Source organism: Budorcas taxicolor, chromosome 11 (assembly GCF_023091745.1).
Source record: "Budorcas taxicolor isolate Tak-1 chromosome 11, Takin1.1, whole genome shotgun sequence".
NCBI classification, from domain to species: Eukaryota; Metazoa; Chordata; class Mammalia; order Artiodactyla; family Bovidae; genus Budorcas; species Budorcas taxicolor.
The window spans coordinates 139,517,282-139,536,444 of record NC_068920.1 but is presented as its reverse complement, the minus strand read 5'-3'; the positions used below and the strand labels follow the sequence as shown (position 1 = coordinate 139,536,444).

The following is a 19,163-nucleotide window of genomic DNA, read 5'->3' as shown; positions in this document are numbered from 1 at the left end:
AATGACAAATGTTTTCCCTCATTAAGCTTGCATACTAGTAAGGAGAGATGGATAATAAGCATTAAAACAAACAGGTGATAGAAATAGTAGACCGAAAAGTGTCTGAAAATCACTGTGAAGGAAGGAACAATACAGCCTGGAGTATAGAGAGGTGGGGGTTCTTTTTCAGATGGGAGAGTCAGATAAAACTCCTTATAAGATGGCATTTGAGTGGATGGCCTGGAGCAAGTGAAGTGGTAAGCTATGTACAGACTCAGGAGATGAGCACTGCAGACAGAGGAGAGAGTGACTTGGGTTTAAGAAGCAAAAAGGCAGGCAGTGCACTGGAGCATAGCAAGGGGTAGAGAGAGGTGGCTGGTGGGCAGGTTGCACATGGTTTTGAGGACTGCAATGACAACTTTAGGAAGCTATTGGAGAACTTGATCCCAGGATTATCAGGATCAAAACACTGTACACCAAATAATAAAGCTTACTCTATGATAATTTAAATATGTATTGTAAAAGATTTCTTCGGCCACTTTGTGTAGAATATACATTTGGGGTCAAGGGTGGAAGCAAGGAGTTCTAATGGGATGCTTTGGCAATAATCTGGGGGCATGATGATAGTAGCTTGGACTTGGGTGGTACAAAAGGAATTAAATTCTAGAAATAAAATATTTTGCTGACAGACTGGACATGAGACAGGAAAAAAAGGGAGGAGCCCAGGAGTTTAATTTCAAGTGAGGAGGGATGCAGTGAACCAAAGCATTCTGAAGAATGGAATTGACATTTGCTACGATGGAGAAGACTTCAGGAGAAAGAGTTATAGGGAATCAACAGATTATGTTTCATATTTCTGTTGGACATTGAGGTGAGAGTGCTGAAGAAGCAGCTGGGGTCTTGAGTTCAGTGGAGAGATCTGTACTGGAGATATATGTTGGAAGTCATCAACATATAGATAGAATCTAATCCTGAAGGTCTGGATGGAATCACCTAGAAAGAGAGAATAGATAAAAAAAGGTGTTGAAGACTTAAGACTGAAGTTCCAGATGCTTCAGCATTTAAAAGTTGGGGATATGAGGAAATATAAACAAAGGAGACTGGAAAAAATATCAGCAACATGGAGTCTTTTGGGTGACATTGAAAATAGCTGCTTTGGTTGATGGTGAGGACAACAGCCTAACTGGAGTGATTCAAGGTAAAAATTGGAGGAGAGGAACTGGAGACAAGGATCAAAACTTTTTCTTTCTAAGGGTTTTACTATAAAGAGGACAGAATTATGATGGTGGGTATCTAGAGGTGGATGTGCATTAAAGGAGGTGTTTTGATTCTTTTTTTTTCTTTTCGATTTTGATATGAGAGATGCTTTGACATGTTATATGGTGATTGGAAAAGGCCAGTAGAGAGTGGCAGCAGGTGGAGATTTATAACTGTGGTTTTTGATACATTCCTGTTGAATGTCCATAAAACAGATGCGTTTTGACATTTGGGCACCTCCTGGTCCATGGGCGGGTGGAAATTGCCTTTACACTTTGTAACAGAGTCAGCACCATGACAGAAGCTCACCCATCACTCCATTTGCTAAGCTAATAAAGAGGCAATCAAAGGCCTGTGTGTTCACGGGGTAGGTTGGTGTGATCAGAAAAGGAGATTTATGGACCAATGTGAGCCAAGATATTAAAAGGTCACAAGTAACATTTCCCTGTTGTGTCTGCTCTCACAGATCCTATGGCCTTTTACTTCTGGCTTCTTTATGGGAATTCATTTGGGCACAGTTGTGTTAACCCCTGACTGCTAGCCCATGGGGTAGCAGACTTGCAGGAGTGTGGCATGAAGAAGGATAGTCAGAAACTCCTACTGAACTAGCTTGAGCCCTCCTGAGGAAGGCAGAACAAGAATCCCAGGACAGGACAGTATCTCTTTCTAGAATATTCTATGACTTCCTTCTGGCACTGGCAACCTGTGTTTTTGTGACTGTACAATAGATTTTCAACCACACTGAGAAATCACTCTTCCTTCTGCTAGTAAGCAGAGCTGTGCCTTTTGCTTTCACTGTGTTGTGGCTGTCAAGCTGTTCCTCAGGAAATTCAGCCACATTTGACTTTTATCTTCTTTCAGTGTCAACTTTGTTTCAGCTTTCATGCCCAAGAGAATGTTCACGTGCCTTCAGTCTTATGGTTTTTCACTGATTAAAGGCATTTGTAGTCTGTTATTATCAGTAGAGGCTAAACCAAAGTTTACTTTTGCCCAATCTGTGGCAGAAAACAGTTTTTTATGTGTATATATGTATTTGGGGAGAGATGTTGAAGTGGTGTTGGGATTGATAAAAAATTGTCTTTGAAAATGTCAGAAGCACCTTTTGGTTCAGAAACAACCGTTTATCATTAAAGTCAGTTCAGTGGGGTCTCTGTTGGTCAATACTCTGGTAGTTAAATGAGTCATGTGCATACAAGTGAAAAAAAGAAAAAGAAACTGCAATCCCTTATGTCCTTAATTCACTTCTGCACTGGACTAAGTAAAGGTGGCTATGAGAAATGGTTTCAAGTGATCAGTAGCACTGAAAGAATTTCTGTCCAGTCTAGGCTCCTAGGCAGATATAGCAATCATGGTTATAGAGATAGCATTGTTTTTGCCTGTCCTGTTTCGTCAAAACTTTAAAAATAGTAATTCACATTCTTATCTTAAAAAATAAAAAAAACAAGGAACTATTTTCATTATCAATTAGGAAGCACTAAGATGTAAGGCATAATCATAGAGATATTTAAGGAACTAGAAATCTCCATGAAAGTGGGCTTTTGCAGCATTCGGGCTAATCCCAGTGTTTGCCTTTGATTACTTTGGGTACCATTTAGTCCACTTACTGTATCATTTTGTAATTGCCCTGAACAGTTTTTCATCATGAGAGTAGTTACGTTCTCTCATTGTTTGACACAAAGTGTAAAGAAAAAGTATTTAAAATGTCAGGCTACTTTAGTATGTTATACCACAAAGGATGGAGCAGATGTTTTTAAATAAACATCAGCCCTGGTTGTGCATTGTTAAGACCCTGAGGAGCCTTTTTCAGAAGCAGAGGAAGCTCATGAATTTAGAGGAGGCTTAAATACTGTACTTTCACATAAAACCATAAAAAGTTGGCAGAAGTATCAGGGGCCAATGAATGGGCATAGAGCTGAACATGTTATAACTCAGATTACCAATAAAAATGTCAGCCTCAAATCCGAAGTGAATAGTTTTGTAATTCTGAACTGAAAGCATTTTTTAATTGCTTTCAAATGGAAAAACTTCATATAATTTAATAAAATTTATCTACTTTATTATCAAAAAGGCTATTATTGCAGCAAAGGGAAATGGAGGATTTAAATGTCATTCCTAGCATCTAATTTCCCAACTCTTTTATTGGGATGTTATTAAAACAAGACCAAATGGACTTTGCTACATCCATAAAAGCCAGTCAAGCAAAAGAGTTAATCTGAGCACCGCCGAATCATTAAACATGGCCCATGGTTGTAGTCTGGCTGGTGTTGGGTGAGATGTGCCCTGGGAAGCAGGTGTGACATGTCAGAAGCAGTGTTTTGGCATTCTATAGCTTGTGGAGCCTAAAGAGCAGCTGGATTCAGGGAGAAGTATGCCAGGGACAATGGCTATCTTTGTATCCAAGGGGTCAATTTCATTCATTAATGTTCCCTGTGAATCAGCTAAAGGCTTTGAAACAAATTATGGCAACGAAGGGCTAGGGTCCTAGGCAGGGCTGGAAGGGAGGTCTTCTTCTCTGCTTGAAAGCAGTTCTCCTAACTTGCTAAGTGGTTACTTGCAGTGAGTGTGCTTTCTGTGGACATAGGGAGAAACATTCTAGGGTTTGTAGAAGGGTGGAACAGCCTGTGAGTGGTAGAGCTCTTTACAGTAAAAAAACAAAAAGGCGATAAGGAAGGATCAAGCTGTCCCTGGCTATGAGGAGAGAGCTGTAGTTAGTTACTAGGAAAGTGCAGAAAGGAAGATAAATACTTATCTAGATATTGCATTTTAATAGTAGTTGTAGTCATATTAATAAATAACATGTGCATGCTTTATAACATTTGCAATGATCTTCTGAGGTATTCTTCCCATTTCACAGATGATTCTAATACCTAAGTGTGTTCTATTCTTTCATTTTAAAATAAAAATCTTATTTTATTGTGTTTCACTTTATTGTGCTTCACATATACTGCATTTTTTTTTTTTTTTTTTTTTTGCAAATTGAAGATTTGTAGCAACCAACCCTGCATTGAGAAACTCAGTGCCTTTTTCTCAATACCTTTTTCACCTGTGTCTCTGGGTTGCATTTTGGTAATTCTTTCAATATTTCAAACTTTTATTGTTATTATTGTGTTTGTTTTGGTGATCTGTGATCAGTGATCTTTGATGTTATTACTGTAACTGTTTTTGGACGCCGTAAATTGTGTCCAAGTAAGACAGTGAACTTAATAAGTGTGTGTGAGTTCTGACTGCTCCATGGACTGCGTGTTCTCTCATCTCTCATTCTCTCCTCAGGACTTCCTCTTTCCTGAGATTCTGTGGAATTGAAACTAGGCCAGTGAATAACCGTACAGTGGCCTCTAACTGTTCAAGTGACAGGAAGAGTTGTTGTCTCTCACTTTGAAAGCTGCTGCTGCTGCTAAGTTGCTTCAGTCGTGTCTGACTCTGTGTGACCCTAGAGATGGCAGCCCACCAGGCTCCCCCATCACTGGGATTCTCCAGGCAAGAACACTGGAGTGGGTTGCCATTTCCTTCTCTAATGCATGAAAGTGAAAAGTGAAAGTGAAGTCACTCAGTCGTGTCCGACTCCTAGCGACCCCTTCAGCTGCAGCCTACCAGGCTCCTCCATCCATGGGATTTTCCAGGCAAGAGTACTGAAGTGGAGTGCCATTGCCTTCTCCGTACTTTGAAAGCTAGAAATCGTTAAACTTATTGAGGAAGGCATGACAAAAGCCCAGATAGGTCAAAAGCTAGTCCTCATGCATCAAGTTGTGAATGAGAAGTAAAAGTTCTTGAAGGAAATTAAAAGTGTTACTTCAGCGAACACACACAAATGGTACGAAAGTGAAACAACCTTACTGCTGATAGGGGGAAAGTTTTAGTGGTCTAGATAGAAGATCAAACCCATGACAACATTCCCTTGAGCCAAAACCTAACCCAGAGCAAGGCTCCAACTCATATCAATTCTTTGAAGGCTGAGAGAGATGAAGAAGCTTCAGAATAAAAGTTTGAAGCTAGAGGAAGTTGATTTATGAGGATTAAGGAAAGAAACCATCTCCATGACATAGAAAAGTACAAGGTAGAGTAGCAGAGCTGATGTAGAAGCTGCAGCAAGTTATCCAAGGGACCTTTGTTGTTGTTCAGTCGCTCAGTAATGTTTGACTCTTTGCAACCCCATGAACTGCAGCACAACAGGCTTCCCTGTCCTTCACTATCTCCCAGAGTTTGCTCAAACTCATGTCCATTGAGTTGGTGATGTCATCCAACCATCTCATCAAAAGATCTAAATGAGACTCATTAATGAAGATGGCTACACTAAACAACAGACTTGCCTGGTAGCTCAGATGGTAAAGACTCTGCTTGCCAATGCAGGAGTTGTGGGTTTGATCCCGGGATTGGAAAGATCCCCTGGAGAAGGAAATGGCAACCCACTGCAGTATTCTTGCCTGGAAAATCCATTGACAGAAGAGCCTCATGGTTGATAGTCCATGGGGTCACAAAAAGAGTCAGACACAACTTAGAAACTAAACAGCAACAACATTAAACCACAGACTTTCGGTGTAGATGAAACAGCCTTCTATTGGAGGAAGATGCTGTCTAGGACCTCGTAGCTTGAGAGGAGAATGGATTGCCTGATTTCAAAGCTTCAAAGGACAAGTTATCTCATTAGGGTTGAATGCAGCTGGTGGCATTGAATTGAAACCAGTGCTGGTTTACCATTCCAAAAATCCTAGGATCTTTACGAATTATCTTAAATCTACTCTGTCTGTGTTCTATAAATGGAACAACAAAGACTGGATGACAGCATGTCTGTTTACAAAATGTTTATTAAATATTTTAAGCCTGCTATTGAGACCTACTGCTCAGAAAGAAATATTTCTTCCAAAATATTTCTGCTCATTGACAATGCACCTGGTAACCAAGAGCTCTGATGGAGATGTGCAGCAAGATTAATGTTGTTTTCATGCTTAATAACACAGCTTTCATTCTGCAGCCTATGGATCAAGGAGTCATTTTGACTTTCAGGACTTATTTTAACAAATATATTTTGTAAGGCTATAGCTGACATAAATAGTGATTCCGCTGGTGGATCTGGGCAAAGTCAACTGAAAACCTTCTGGAAAGGATTCACTAGCCTAGAAGCCATTAAGAACATCCATGATTCATGGGAAGAGATCAAAATAGCAACATTAACAGAAGTTTAGAATAAGTTGATTCCAACTCTCATGGATGATTTTGAGGGGTTTAAGACTTCACGGGAAGAAAATAACTGCGGATGTGGTGGATATAACAGAAGAACCAGAATCAGAAGTGGAGCCTAAAGATGTGACTGAATTGCTACAATCTTACAATAAATCTTTAAGAGATGAGGAGTTGCTTCTTATGGATGAGCAGAGATAGTGGTTTCCTGAGTTGGAATCTCCTGCTGGTGAAGACACCATGAAGATTGTTTAAATGACATCAAAGGATTTAGAATATGACATACACTTAGTTGATAAAGCAGTGGCATGATTTGAAAACAATTTTGAAACCAGTTCTACTGTGGGTAAAATGATGTCAAACAGCACTGCATGCTGCAGAGAAATCATTTGTGAAAGGAAGAGTCAATTCATGTGACAAACTTCATAGTCGTCTTATTTTAAGATGTTGTCACCTAGACTTTCAGCAACCACTGCTCTGGTCCATCAGCAGCCATCAACATCAAGGCAAGATCCTCTATCAGGAAAAAGTTTATAACTAACTTAGGGCTCAGATGATGGCTAGCATTTTCTTAGCAATACAGTATTTTTAAGTTAATGGATGTACATTTTTTAGACATAATGCTGTTGCACAGTTAATAGACTATAGTACAGTGTAAACACAACAGAATGCACTGGGAAACCAAAAAAATGGTATGACTTGATTTATTGTGATATTTGCTTTATCATGTTGCTTTGTAACTGAACTGGAACTATTTCCAAGGTATGCCTAAATGTGTACGTATGTATATATACCAAGTAAGACATGATGGTTTGACATACGTATTCACGGTGAAGTGTATACACTTCAATAAAACTATTTAGCACTACTTCTCTCATAGATACCATGTTTTGTGTATGTGTGTGTGTGATCAGAGCACCTGAAATCCACTCTCTTAGCAGATTTTCAGTATTCAATGTGATGTCATTACTATGGTCATCGTGCTATTCATTAGATCTTTGGACTTACTCAACTTACTCATTCTGCATAACTACTGCTTTGTACCCTTTGACAAACATCTCTCTATTTCTCTTTCCTGCCTCTGGTAACCACTGTTCTACTCACTGCTTCTATGTATTTGAATGTTTTAGATTTCAAAAATAAGTGTGATCATGCAGTTGTTGTGTGTTTTTTTTCCTTTGTCTGGCTTATTTCATTGTGCTTACTGTCCTCCAAGTTTATTTATGTTTTGCATATGACAATATCTCCTCTTTCGATGCTGAATAATATTCTTAATATTATATAAATGTATATATCTTACCATTTATTTTTTCCATAGCATATCTATTTATTTACAGTTGAAATATAGTTGACATACATACTACAATTTCCTTGTCTACTTATCCTTTGGTGGACACTTAGGCTGTTTTTGTATCTTTCATATCACAGGCTATTGTGAGTAATGGTGCAATAACATAGGAGCATCTGATCAAAGTATTAATTTTCTTTGACTATATTCCCATAAAAGGGATTGCTGGATCATATGGTAGTTCTATTTTCAGTTTTTCAGGAGCCTCCATACTGTTTTCCTTTATAGCCCTGCCAACTTATATTCCCACCAACAGTGTCCAAGGTTTCCTTTTCTCTGTATCCTCACCAACACTTGTTATCATTTATTTCATTTTTTGTGAAGTGAAAGTTGCTCAGTTGTGTCTGCCTCTTTGCAACCCCATGGATTATACAGTCCATGGAATTCTCCAGACCAGAATACTTGAAAGGGTAGCCATTCCCTTCTCCAGGGGATCTTCCCAACCCACAGATCGAACCAGGTCTCCCTCATTGCAGGTGGATTCTTTACCAGCTGAGCCACCAGGGAAGCCCAAGAATATTGGAGTTGGTAGCCTATCCCTTCTCCAGTGGATCTTCTTAACCCAGGAATCAAACCGGGGTCTCCTGCATTACAGGTAGATTCTTTACCAGCTGAGCTACTAGGGAAGCCCCTTCATTTTTTAATAGTAGCCATCCTAACAGCTATGAGTTTAGTTTTTTTTATTATTTTATTTTATTTATTTTTTTAACTTTTTATTTTTACTTTATTTTACTTTATAATTGCTTTTACAGATGGTAAAGAGTCTGGTGGCTCAGACAGTAAAGTGTCTGTCTATAATGTGGGAGACCTGGGTTGGGATTCCCTGGAGAAGGAAATGGCAACCCACTCCAGTATTCTTGCCTGGAAAACCACATGGACAGAGGAGCCTGGCAGGCTACAGTCCATGGGGTCACTAAGAGAGGGACACAACTGAGCGACTTCACTTTACTTCACTTTAACAGCTATGGGACAACATTTCATGGTGGTTTTGATTTTATTTCCTGAATGACTAATGATATTGAGCACCTTTTCATATACCTGTTGGCCATTTGTATGTCTTCTTTGGAAAATGCCTATTTAAGGCCATTGGCTATTTTTTTTAATTGGGTTGTTTTGCTGCTGTTTAGTTGTATGAGTTCCTTATGTATTTAGGGTGTTTACTCCTTATTAAGTATATGAAAAGTGAAAAAGTAAAAGTGTTAGTTGCTCAGTTATGTCTGACCCTTTTGTGACCCTATGGATGTAGCCTGCCAGACTCTTCTCCATGAATTTTGTTTTTTTAATTTTAAAATTTAAATTAATTTATTTTAATTGGAGACTAATTACTTTACAATATTGTATTGGTTTTGCCACACATCAACATGAATCTGCCATGGGTGTACACGTGTTCCCAATCCTGAACCCCCTCCCACCTCCCTCCCCGTACTATCCCTCTGGGTCATCCCAGTGCACCAGCCCCAAGCATCCTGCACCCTGCATTGAACCTAGACTGGTGATTCGTTTCTTATATGACATGATACATGTGTCAATGCCATTCTCCCAAATCATCCCACCCTCTCCCTCTCCCACAGAGTCCAAAAGACTGTTCTATACATCTGTGTCTCTTTTGCTGTCTCACATTCAGGGTTATCGTTACCATCTTCCTAAATTCCGTATATGTGTTAGTATACTGTACTGGTGTATTACTCAGCCATTAAAAAGAATACATTTGAATCCGTTCTAATGAGGTGGATGAAACTGAAGCCGATTATACAGACTGAAGTAAGCCAGAAAGAAACTCCATGAAATTCTTCAGGCAAGAATGCAGGAGTGGGTTGCCATTCCCTTCTCCAGGGGATCTTCCTGACCGAGGTATCAAACTCAGGTCTTCTGCATTGCAGGTGTTTTTTATCATCTGAGCCACCAGGGAAGCCCTATCGAGTATATGGTTTGCAGATATTTTTACCAATCCATAGATCGTCTTTTAACTTTTTGAAAATTGTCCTTAGCCGAATAATGTTTTATTTTTCTATTCCTTGCTCTGCATTCTCCTTAATCATGCCATGAGTGTCATGGAGCATGCAATACCAACTCATTGTTAAAAGAAATTTGGTATTAAAAGAAACAACATTAATCCCTAGTTACAAAATACTATGGACAAATGTTATAACCTTTGTTAAAAAATCATGAACCTACAGTTCTATATACAAGTTGCTATTCTAGGCACAGAATGTGGGCAATGAATTAAAACATGAAAGTCACATACTAGTATAATGGAGAGTATCTTATATACACCAGTCCAACACCTGACCCAACAATTATACCATCCTCTTCTGCATGTGTTCCATGTTCCATATTTCAGAACAAAAGAAGATAGATGCCGTTGTCAATCTATTGGATAATTGGAAATAATATTATATAATTACTGAAAAGAACTTAAATTGTTAAACCATCCCTTTCATTTACTGAACAGGAAACTGAGGCTCAGACAGGAGCTATAACTAGATGGTGAACTGTTAAACACAGAGGCTGTTTTAATCTTCTTTGCAGGCCTAATAGACACATGTTGTTGTTATTGTTTACCCATTCAGTCATGTCCAACTCTTTGTGACCCAGTGGACTGCAGCCCTCCAGGCTCCTCTGTTCATGGGATTCTCCAGGCAAAAATACAGGAGTGGGTTGCCATTTCAAGTCTATGCTTAGATACATGCCCCTTGGTGTGATATATGTCTGTCTGTCATTTAAAAAAAGTGGTGAGATGAATATATGCTCAAAAGCCCCTTCCCCCACAAAATATAGTCACAAAAAGAAACTACAATCCTCTAGCAAGTCTTGCTCACCTAGAGTAGTTTAGTCATTAAGTCGTGTCTGACTCTTGTGACCCTATGGACTGTAACCCACCAAATCCTCTGTCCATGAGATTTCCCAGGCAAAAATACTGGAGTGGGTTGCCATTTCCTTCTCCAGAGGATCTTTCCAACCCAGGGATCAAATCTGGATCTCCTGCATTACAGGTGGTCTCCTGTTCACCTATGAAGTCGTACAAAAGGCACCTAGCATTCCAATTGGATTATGAGTGCTCAGAAATGCTTTCTCTCTCTGGCTGGTACTCTTTTAATGAGCCCACAATGTGTGTTGGGGAAATTTAATCACATTGATATCTACTTCTTGGACCAGGAGGGCTTAAGTTTTATTGAACATATTAATATGGATTTGTTTGTCTGCTTATTCTGTTGGACCTTCAGAAAAGCCAGTATCCTTGGAAAGACTGTCCAAAGCATAGAAAGCTTTCCCTGCTTTTTGTTGTGAAACATCTGGAATCTAGCTGAAAATTATGGACCCCTAGATCTTTTTTCATTTTTCTTTTTCTTTTGGGGTGAAAGTCAAATCATAACAATTTGAGATTTCTGGAAATAATATTATTTTACAGTAGGAGTTTTGTGCCCATTTCAGACTATAATTTCCAATTCTCTTTTCACACTCAAGGGTACAGTGATGAATGGTACCAGCTGTGTAATTGTAGTTTTCAAGTTTCTCAGTAGACGGCAATGTAATAATGTGAAGCTTCAGTGCTATTGGTGGTCAAGAAGTCTTGGCAGCATTCAGCTCCTGCTTGTGCTTTTGTTCATCACAGTATTTCAGCAGCCCTGAGCTCCATTCAGACTCCCTATTTCAGGGCACATGATGGGAAGGTTCCCCTCCTGAGTGACTAAAAGATTTAGGCTGGGAGTTCCAGCCAATTTTCCACCACTGTGGACCTGACTTCCACCACAGAGACTGGCCTGACTGTTTCTGCGTGGACAATCTTATCCTCACCCAGTTGATCCTTTCTTGCCACCTTCAGGGTATAATACATTTAGTAAGGATTTGATCGGAGGAAAAGAGCCGCTCTAGTTGAAGGGCTTTCAGATAAGTTGCTGCCAAGAACTTTTTTAGGAAAATGGTTCTACTAAGACACCTTCTGCAGCTTAGAAATCAATGCACAATCTGTTGGCACACACCTGCATATTACAAACAGCCAAGGTGACAGAGAAGAAATATGCAAGTGCCCATCCTGGGTCCTTACCCAGAGGGAGACAACTAGCAGCCTCTTGGCAGGACCTGGCCTCCAGAGTGTTTAGTTTGGCACTCAACGTTGGCCCGCACAGTGTTTTATATTTGAATTATTTAATAACCAAAAAGGGGGAGGGATTTCACATAAATCTTTAAATATCCAAATTCCTTTGAAAAACACTTGGGTAATCCTTGGCCCTGATCCCCATATCTTCAAAAAGGCTATAAAAAAGCAGCTTTTGCCCTCTTTCAGAAAAGCCCAGTGACTCCCAGTTCTCCATAGTCCCTTGCACACCTTGTTTTTTCCCCAAACTGATGTCTTACCACCTATTCCCAGATAGCATTTTATATACCAATTTCATTAATTTAAGTTCCCTACATAGGGCCTCTAAACACTTGATTTTCTTGAGCAGAATAATACCTTCTGACCTTTTTTAGGAACTAGGGCAGAAAAGATCTCCCTAAGGGAATAAGTAGGTGGGTTTTCTCTTCTAGGTTCAGGTGACTTTGGGAGTCACATGATTCAATATCACAAGCATAAATTATTTCAGTGAAAAGCACTATGTTATTTAAATTTTCAAGCAACATTATAGGATGTCAGGAAAAATAATAAAGACCAAAATCTCTGTTTTGTACTTGGTTAATGTATTAATTAACTTATTCAGCAAACATGATTGTGTGTAACTTAAGATTTTCCACCATTCAAGTCAAGAAATGTAGCTTTGACTGGTTAACATCTAATACATTTCCTCAACTACTAATTGGTTACTCAGTTGTACAATTAATACAGGAATGGCAGAATAAATGCTTCATTCTTTCTCTTTATTCACAAGTTTTAAAAATAATAAATTGGCTCTCTCAAATTCTCTGCTGGTGAAGTTAGTTTTTTATTTTTATTTATTATTATTATTTTACTTTACAATATTGTATTGGTTTTGCCACACATCAACATGAATCCGCCACGGGTGTACAAGTGTTCCCAATCCCGAACCCCCCTCCCACCTCCCCCCCGCTCACACCATCCCTCCGGGTCATCCCAGTGCACCAGCCCCAAGCATCCTGCACCCTGCATTGAGCCTAGACTGGCGATTTGTTTCTTATGATATTATACATGTGTCAATGCCATTCTCCCAAATCATCCCACCCTCTCCCTCTCCCTCTGAGTCCAAAAGACTGTTCTATACATCTGTGTCTCTTTTGCTGTCTCGCATACAGGGTTATCATTACCATCTTTCTAAATTCCATATATATGTGTTAGTATACTGTATTGGTGTTTTTCTTTCTGGCTTACTTCACTCTGTATAATCGGCTCCAGTTTCATCCGCCTCATTAGAACTGATTCAAATGTACTCTTTTTAATGGCTAAGTAATACACCATTGTGTATATGTACCACAGCTTTCTTATCCATTCATCTGGGATGGACATCTAGGTTGCTTCCATGTCCTGGCTATTATAAACAGTGCTGTGATGAACATTGTGGTACACGTGTCTCTTTCAATACACACCGAGGAAACCAGAATTGAAGTTAGTTTTTTAAAATGTTATTATTACCTTATGGATTTAAGCATAGTTAATACTTTGGAGCTCAGATTGTTCCATCTTTCACTCAATAAGAGCTCCTTCAAGTTTGCTTCCAAATAACGTTGTTGTACTCTATAGTCTTTGATTGCTTCCTTGCTGTGCATCATGACATGATATTTGAGGCTTCCCTTATTCATTTCTTCTGAGTAATAGATGAAGAATTAGTGTTAGTAGCAAAGTATTTTGCATATTTATATTTAAGAACAGTTATACTTTTAGTTTCTTTTGATTGGTCTATATGCTGATAAAAATTCTGTTATGATATTGTTAATCATTTTAAATGGACTCACAATTTTTAAATACAATTGCATCTGCATAATTAAAAATGGCTTTCCAAATATATACAATACATATGACTTATTCAGTCAACAGATGGTGATTGATGTATATTTGCATAAACACTGAGCTACAAGGAGATCATCTTCCAAATCATTAAATCCCTGTACTATTGACTGAAGTATAAATGAAGGAAACTTAAGCTCAGGAAACAACAGCTCACTCTTACTGAAAATTCCTCATCACTTTCTTTATCTGGGTCCTACAAGGTAAAGTCAGTGGACCACTTACTGGGTAATAGATTATGAACAAGAATATATGTAGCATTTTAAATAACATTTTTTTATTAATTAATTAATTCATGGATTAATTTTTAGAAGATTTAGAGAAGAGAGGAAAAATCATCCAAAAATTGATATAATCTGTACCACCTAAAAACAACCACATTGTCAGAAATATGAGATACTTTTTTACATTGTTGGAGTTGCATGGGTATGTGTGTCTGTAGATATATTTATATGCATATGCTATAAATTAGGCCATAATGTGTTTATGACTTTACAGTTGTTTGTAACCTAATATGAATTATTACATATTCATGTTCTTCAGCATTGATTAAAAACATGAGCCATTAAAGATCTATCTATGTACAACTCTGTGTCTCCCTCGTGGCTTAGATGGTAAAGAATTTGCTTGCAATGCAGGAGACTCAAGTTTGATCCCTGGATCAGGAAGATTCTGCTGGAGAAGAGAATGGCTACCCACTCCTGTAGTCTTGCCTTGAGAATTCCACGCACAGAGGACCCTGGTGGATTGCAGTTCATGGGGTTGCAAACTTGGACACGAATGAGCTGAGTGACTAATACTAATGATAGTCTAATAAAGTAGCGTATAGATGTCTTGTTATCCCACTAACGGACCTTAAGGCTGATTCCAACTGGTTGAGTATTTTAAGTAACACTGCAAAGAACATGTTTATGAAAAATATTTTGTCCATATCTCTGATTGTTTACTTAGAATAAATTTCCATGTGTAAAAGTATATATGAACGGTCTGAAAACTTTCATTGCTCTTTATGCAAATGGACTTTTAGAAGATTTGCTTTGAAAGTATTTTGTATTCTCACCAATGACATAAGAATATGTAGTATATAAATGCTTTTATATTTTACTAATGTTTGTTGCACATTTTTTAAGTTCATAGAATACCCTTTTATATTTTATCTCATTTTCTCCTCCATGGAAATCAGGGTAGTATCATCTCAATTTTATGTAAAAAGAATCTAAGTCATTAGGTAATTAAGTGATTAATATTCCCCCAAGGCCTCTGCTAATAGGTAATATGGCAGAGACTGCTCTGAAGTGTTCTTTCCCCTAAACCATATAAAAGAGGTCTGGTTAGAGATCTGGCTCACTCTCTCCCTCTGTATCTGTTTCCCTGTCTTTGTGTCTTGCCTTCCTTCCCTCTCTCTCTCTCATTCTCTCTTATTCATCTTTATCTCCTTTGGACTCAATAAATATAGTCTCAATGCTATATTATGACTGTTACTCTATCAACTGAGTTGTATCATAAAAAACTCCCTGTATGTGTGTGTATGTGTGTGTGTGTGTGTGAGTGTGCATGTGTTTAGGTCAGCTTTAAGACTTAAATCCTAAAACTCAAGCTATTTATGTTTGTTCTAAAGCATTACTGCTCCAGCTCATTAGGGTGTTTCCTTCCAGTTGCCATTAGTTTGACTATTATTTATTCAGACTTCTCCAAAAATTGACTCATGTACACCCTTCTCTCTCCTTCCTCATTACCCTCCTCCCCCTACTAGTCTTCTGTGAGGGATAAATCACATTTTTTGTTGGCAATTGTCTTGTAAGGGGAATTCAGCACAACACTGAGATTTACTCTGTCTAAAATTAGCTGGCCCTGATTCTTATTATTTAATTGCTCCATATGGTTATGTTAGTTCACCTAGATGATGCCAGAAATACCTGTGCAGGCTCTGATGTAGAAGCTGGGGAAATGACAGGGGCAAGAAGAACCCAGTTTCCTTATGCCTGGGGCTTTGCTATTGACTCAAGAACACTAGTTTTCCCCTGTGTGAAACAAACACTCACAAGCATATTTAAATAGTTTTATCTTCTCTTCTTATTGGGTGAACATGCCCACGCAGGAGCAAAAGGTAGAGGAAAGACATCGAGATGCTCATTTCCTGAAAAGGAGTACTGCATAGATTTGGCCCCTTAGTCCAGGGGTAATTGGGCTATGTATTATTCTTGGACAGGAGCACCAAAGGGAAGGAATTTAGAGACTTGAAATGGAAAGATTGGGTGTTACTCAGCCTCTGATGACTGCCTTCAAAGTCAACAAAGTTAAGCAGCTGGAGTTGAGAGAAGTCATATTTGTAGTGAGGGAAGACTAGACCACTCTTAACTGATCCCTTGATTTTTATTTTAGCTGCTTCTTTTTTCACTTTGTTACTGTAAAGATCACCTATTTTAATGAGCCTTAGTCCTTTAAACATTTGCAAACACCTCACTGAGAATCTCTTTTCTGGTGGGAGTGGGAGTGGGTGGGGTGGGTTGAGAATACTCTCTGCCTAGTTTCTTCTTGACAAACATTTGGATTCCATTTTATTTTTGGACCCTAAATTCCTAATTTGAGAGGCTATCTTATTTTTGGTATGTGCTTTTGATTGCAAAAAAAGTAGCTTAGTCCAATATTTCCCACCCTAAATCAAGTTTTTGAGAACCATAAATAGGCCATTAAAAACTTTATACTTTTCCAGTGAGATTAGGAGGGGAATGTTCCAATAAGTTCACACCATTGTTTTAATGTCTCTGAGTGATCATAAGAGTAAGCCAAAAATCACACAATCAGCCTCTAAGATGAACAAGACCTAGAATAAGAAACAAAGCAGTTTAAAACTGATGTACAATTCTTTTACAAATAATTGAATTATATTCCCCAGGAGTGCCATGTATAGGATAATACTATTACTTCTTGTACTTCTCTCTGTAGTTATTATTGATCTTTATTGCCACTACCTCAACTATAAAACATGTAGGTTATTCCCTCATGTAACCAGCAATCTTCTGGCCCATATACATTTGGCTACTCTAATAACTACAGAGAATAAATTTTAGCAGTGAAGAACCATCAGAGAAGTATAGCAACTACTTGCTTTCATAAACATAATTAGGTATAGCTTGAGATGATTACTTGATTAACATTTATTTGCCAGATATGATAAGATTAGAATTGTAGTAAAAGTAAATATGTTTCCTGGATAAATTTATACGAGAGAAAAAAAAATCAGTTTTGAATGTCTGAGTTACTTATTCATGATAACTTAAAAAAAAAGAACTAAAGAACAGAGTTGATCATTTTGTAATCCATTTTAGCAACAAGGAAGGTCTGATAAGGGGAAAAATATTTAGTAATGTACATAAAGGATAATCCCAGATTAGATGATCAGAACTGACATTCCATAGCAATTATTTTCCTGGTTTATTACAAAGCTGATTCCCTTTTTAATCTTTAATATGGAAAAGAGATGTTACTGAGATTGCTAAAGTTCATGTCTGACAAAATATCTTGATATTCTGAAGCAGTAAATGCCACTGAGCTTCAAAGGGGCAGAAATCTAAGTGAGATACTCATGGCTTAGGGAGGTATGTGTGTGGTCATATGTGTCTCTCTGTGTGTTTCTGGTTGGAGAAGATTAGCTGAATAGATGGGTCATGTTCCATGGTAAATTGTCAACCCAGGAGATTTTTAATCTTTATGCCTGGAATAGAAACAATTTTGGCTGACATATACTAGAAAAGGGATGATTAATGAATTGGAACTAATTTTAAGGACATGTCAATCTTTCAAAACAAAACAAAACAAAAGTCTGTGTGTGGTATTATTTGCAAGTTGCTTGCATGATGAGTCTTAACAGAGTTCTTGCCACATGGGTTACCTGAATAAATTAATCAATAAGGAGAGAGAGCTAGCTTGTGCCAAGCAATTATTGCATCTAATAATATATTCTAGCATAACAACAAAAAAAATACGTTATGATACTGATATAAAATGGATCAGTTAGTTAGAACATAAAATATAATTAACACAGTATGTGTCAAATAAATACCCCAAACAAGGAGAACATCAGGTTTGTTCATTAAGTGGTGCTCTGATAGGATACCAATTTGGAAAATTAAAAGATATATTAAGGCTTATTGAGTCGAACAGCAAGGATTGCACATTCTTACCTCCACTCTGTCTTGAAACTCCAGTAAAGGATTTTCTAAACATAAATATACAAAGCACAGAGAAATTGAGAAATGGCAATAGCAACAAGATGAGTGCTAAAATACTTAACAGACCTGAAAAAAACAAACAAACAAAAATGAATTCTAAGTCAGCAGCAGAGAAAGCTGAGCAGCTCCTCAATCTGTACCACAGATCTCCCAAGAGGCTCAGAAATTGTCAGCACCAGTTACCTCTGGAAGTGTGGAGGATGAGGTGTATGAAGAAGTTGTTGAAAACAGGAGGTTGGATTAAGTTCTGCTTTAAGATGCAGTTAAGCCACCAAATTCTTTCCCTTTTTTACCCAGCTGGAAGGTTTCTCTTCTGTCACCCTGGCAGAAGAGGAAATTTATTCTCTGGAGAGGCTGCATATCCCCAGACTAGGAATATTTGGTGAATTTGAAGGGGAAAAAAAATCTTACTGCCAAATTGAGAGATTTCACAAAATTTTGTGCACTGAATGTTCAGTGCTCTGTAACACTCTTTCCTCACTTTGATCTCAGAATACTAGGAACGTGGCTTATACTTTCTTTAACACACTGGATGGTTCATCTGTGCAGAATTTCAATGGTCCAACAAGAAAAGACATTAAGGTGTACATCAGTATTTTCTTCACGATATAGCCCAGTCACATCATTCGTAAAAGTGAAGCCCAAAGTTGACAGTGTACACAGTACCTAGCAGTTCCCATCATCCTGCACAGATCCACTCTTGACCATGAGCAGACAGCCACTGATCCCCTGGTATTTGAGCAAAACTGCTAATTAAAAAGATAGAGACTAAAATAAATAGAAGACATCAGCATGGATGGAACTTGATTATGCAGGGATACAGAACATATTCAAAATATCATTATATTATAAATAACTTCCCTGGTGGCTCAGAGGTTAAAGCGTCTGCCTCCAATGCAGGAGACCCAGGTTCGATCCCTGGGTTGGGAAGATCCCCTGGGGGAGGAAATGGTAACCCACTCCAGTATTCTTGCCTGGAGAATCCCATGGACGGAGAAGCCTCGTAAGCTACTGTCCTTGGGGTCGCAAAGAGTCAGACACGACCAAGCGACTTCACTGACTCATAAATAACTGAGGAGATTTTGCATCAATAAAACAAGAATAGTATGCCACAGAAAGGGATAATATGACTCCAAGGAAAAAAGATCTTGAAAATTAAAACTATATATAAAATATGATTGAATGATTATAAGCTTTAGAAGCTAGTGATGGGGAA

The 19,163-nt window shown here is 38.2% G+C and overlaps 1 non-coding gene across 1 annotated transcript; it reads left to right on the top strand.

Moving 5' to 3' along the window:
- Nucleotides 1-18,805: 18,805 nt before the first annotated feature.
- On the top strand, nucleotides 18,806-18,877 carry TRNAW-CCA (transfer RNA tryptophan (anticodon CCA)). Its single transcript has one exon. It is a non-coding gene; the product is annotated as a tRNA-Trp (tRNA).
- The last annotated feature ends 286 nt before the right edge of the window (nucleotides 18,878-19,163 follow it).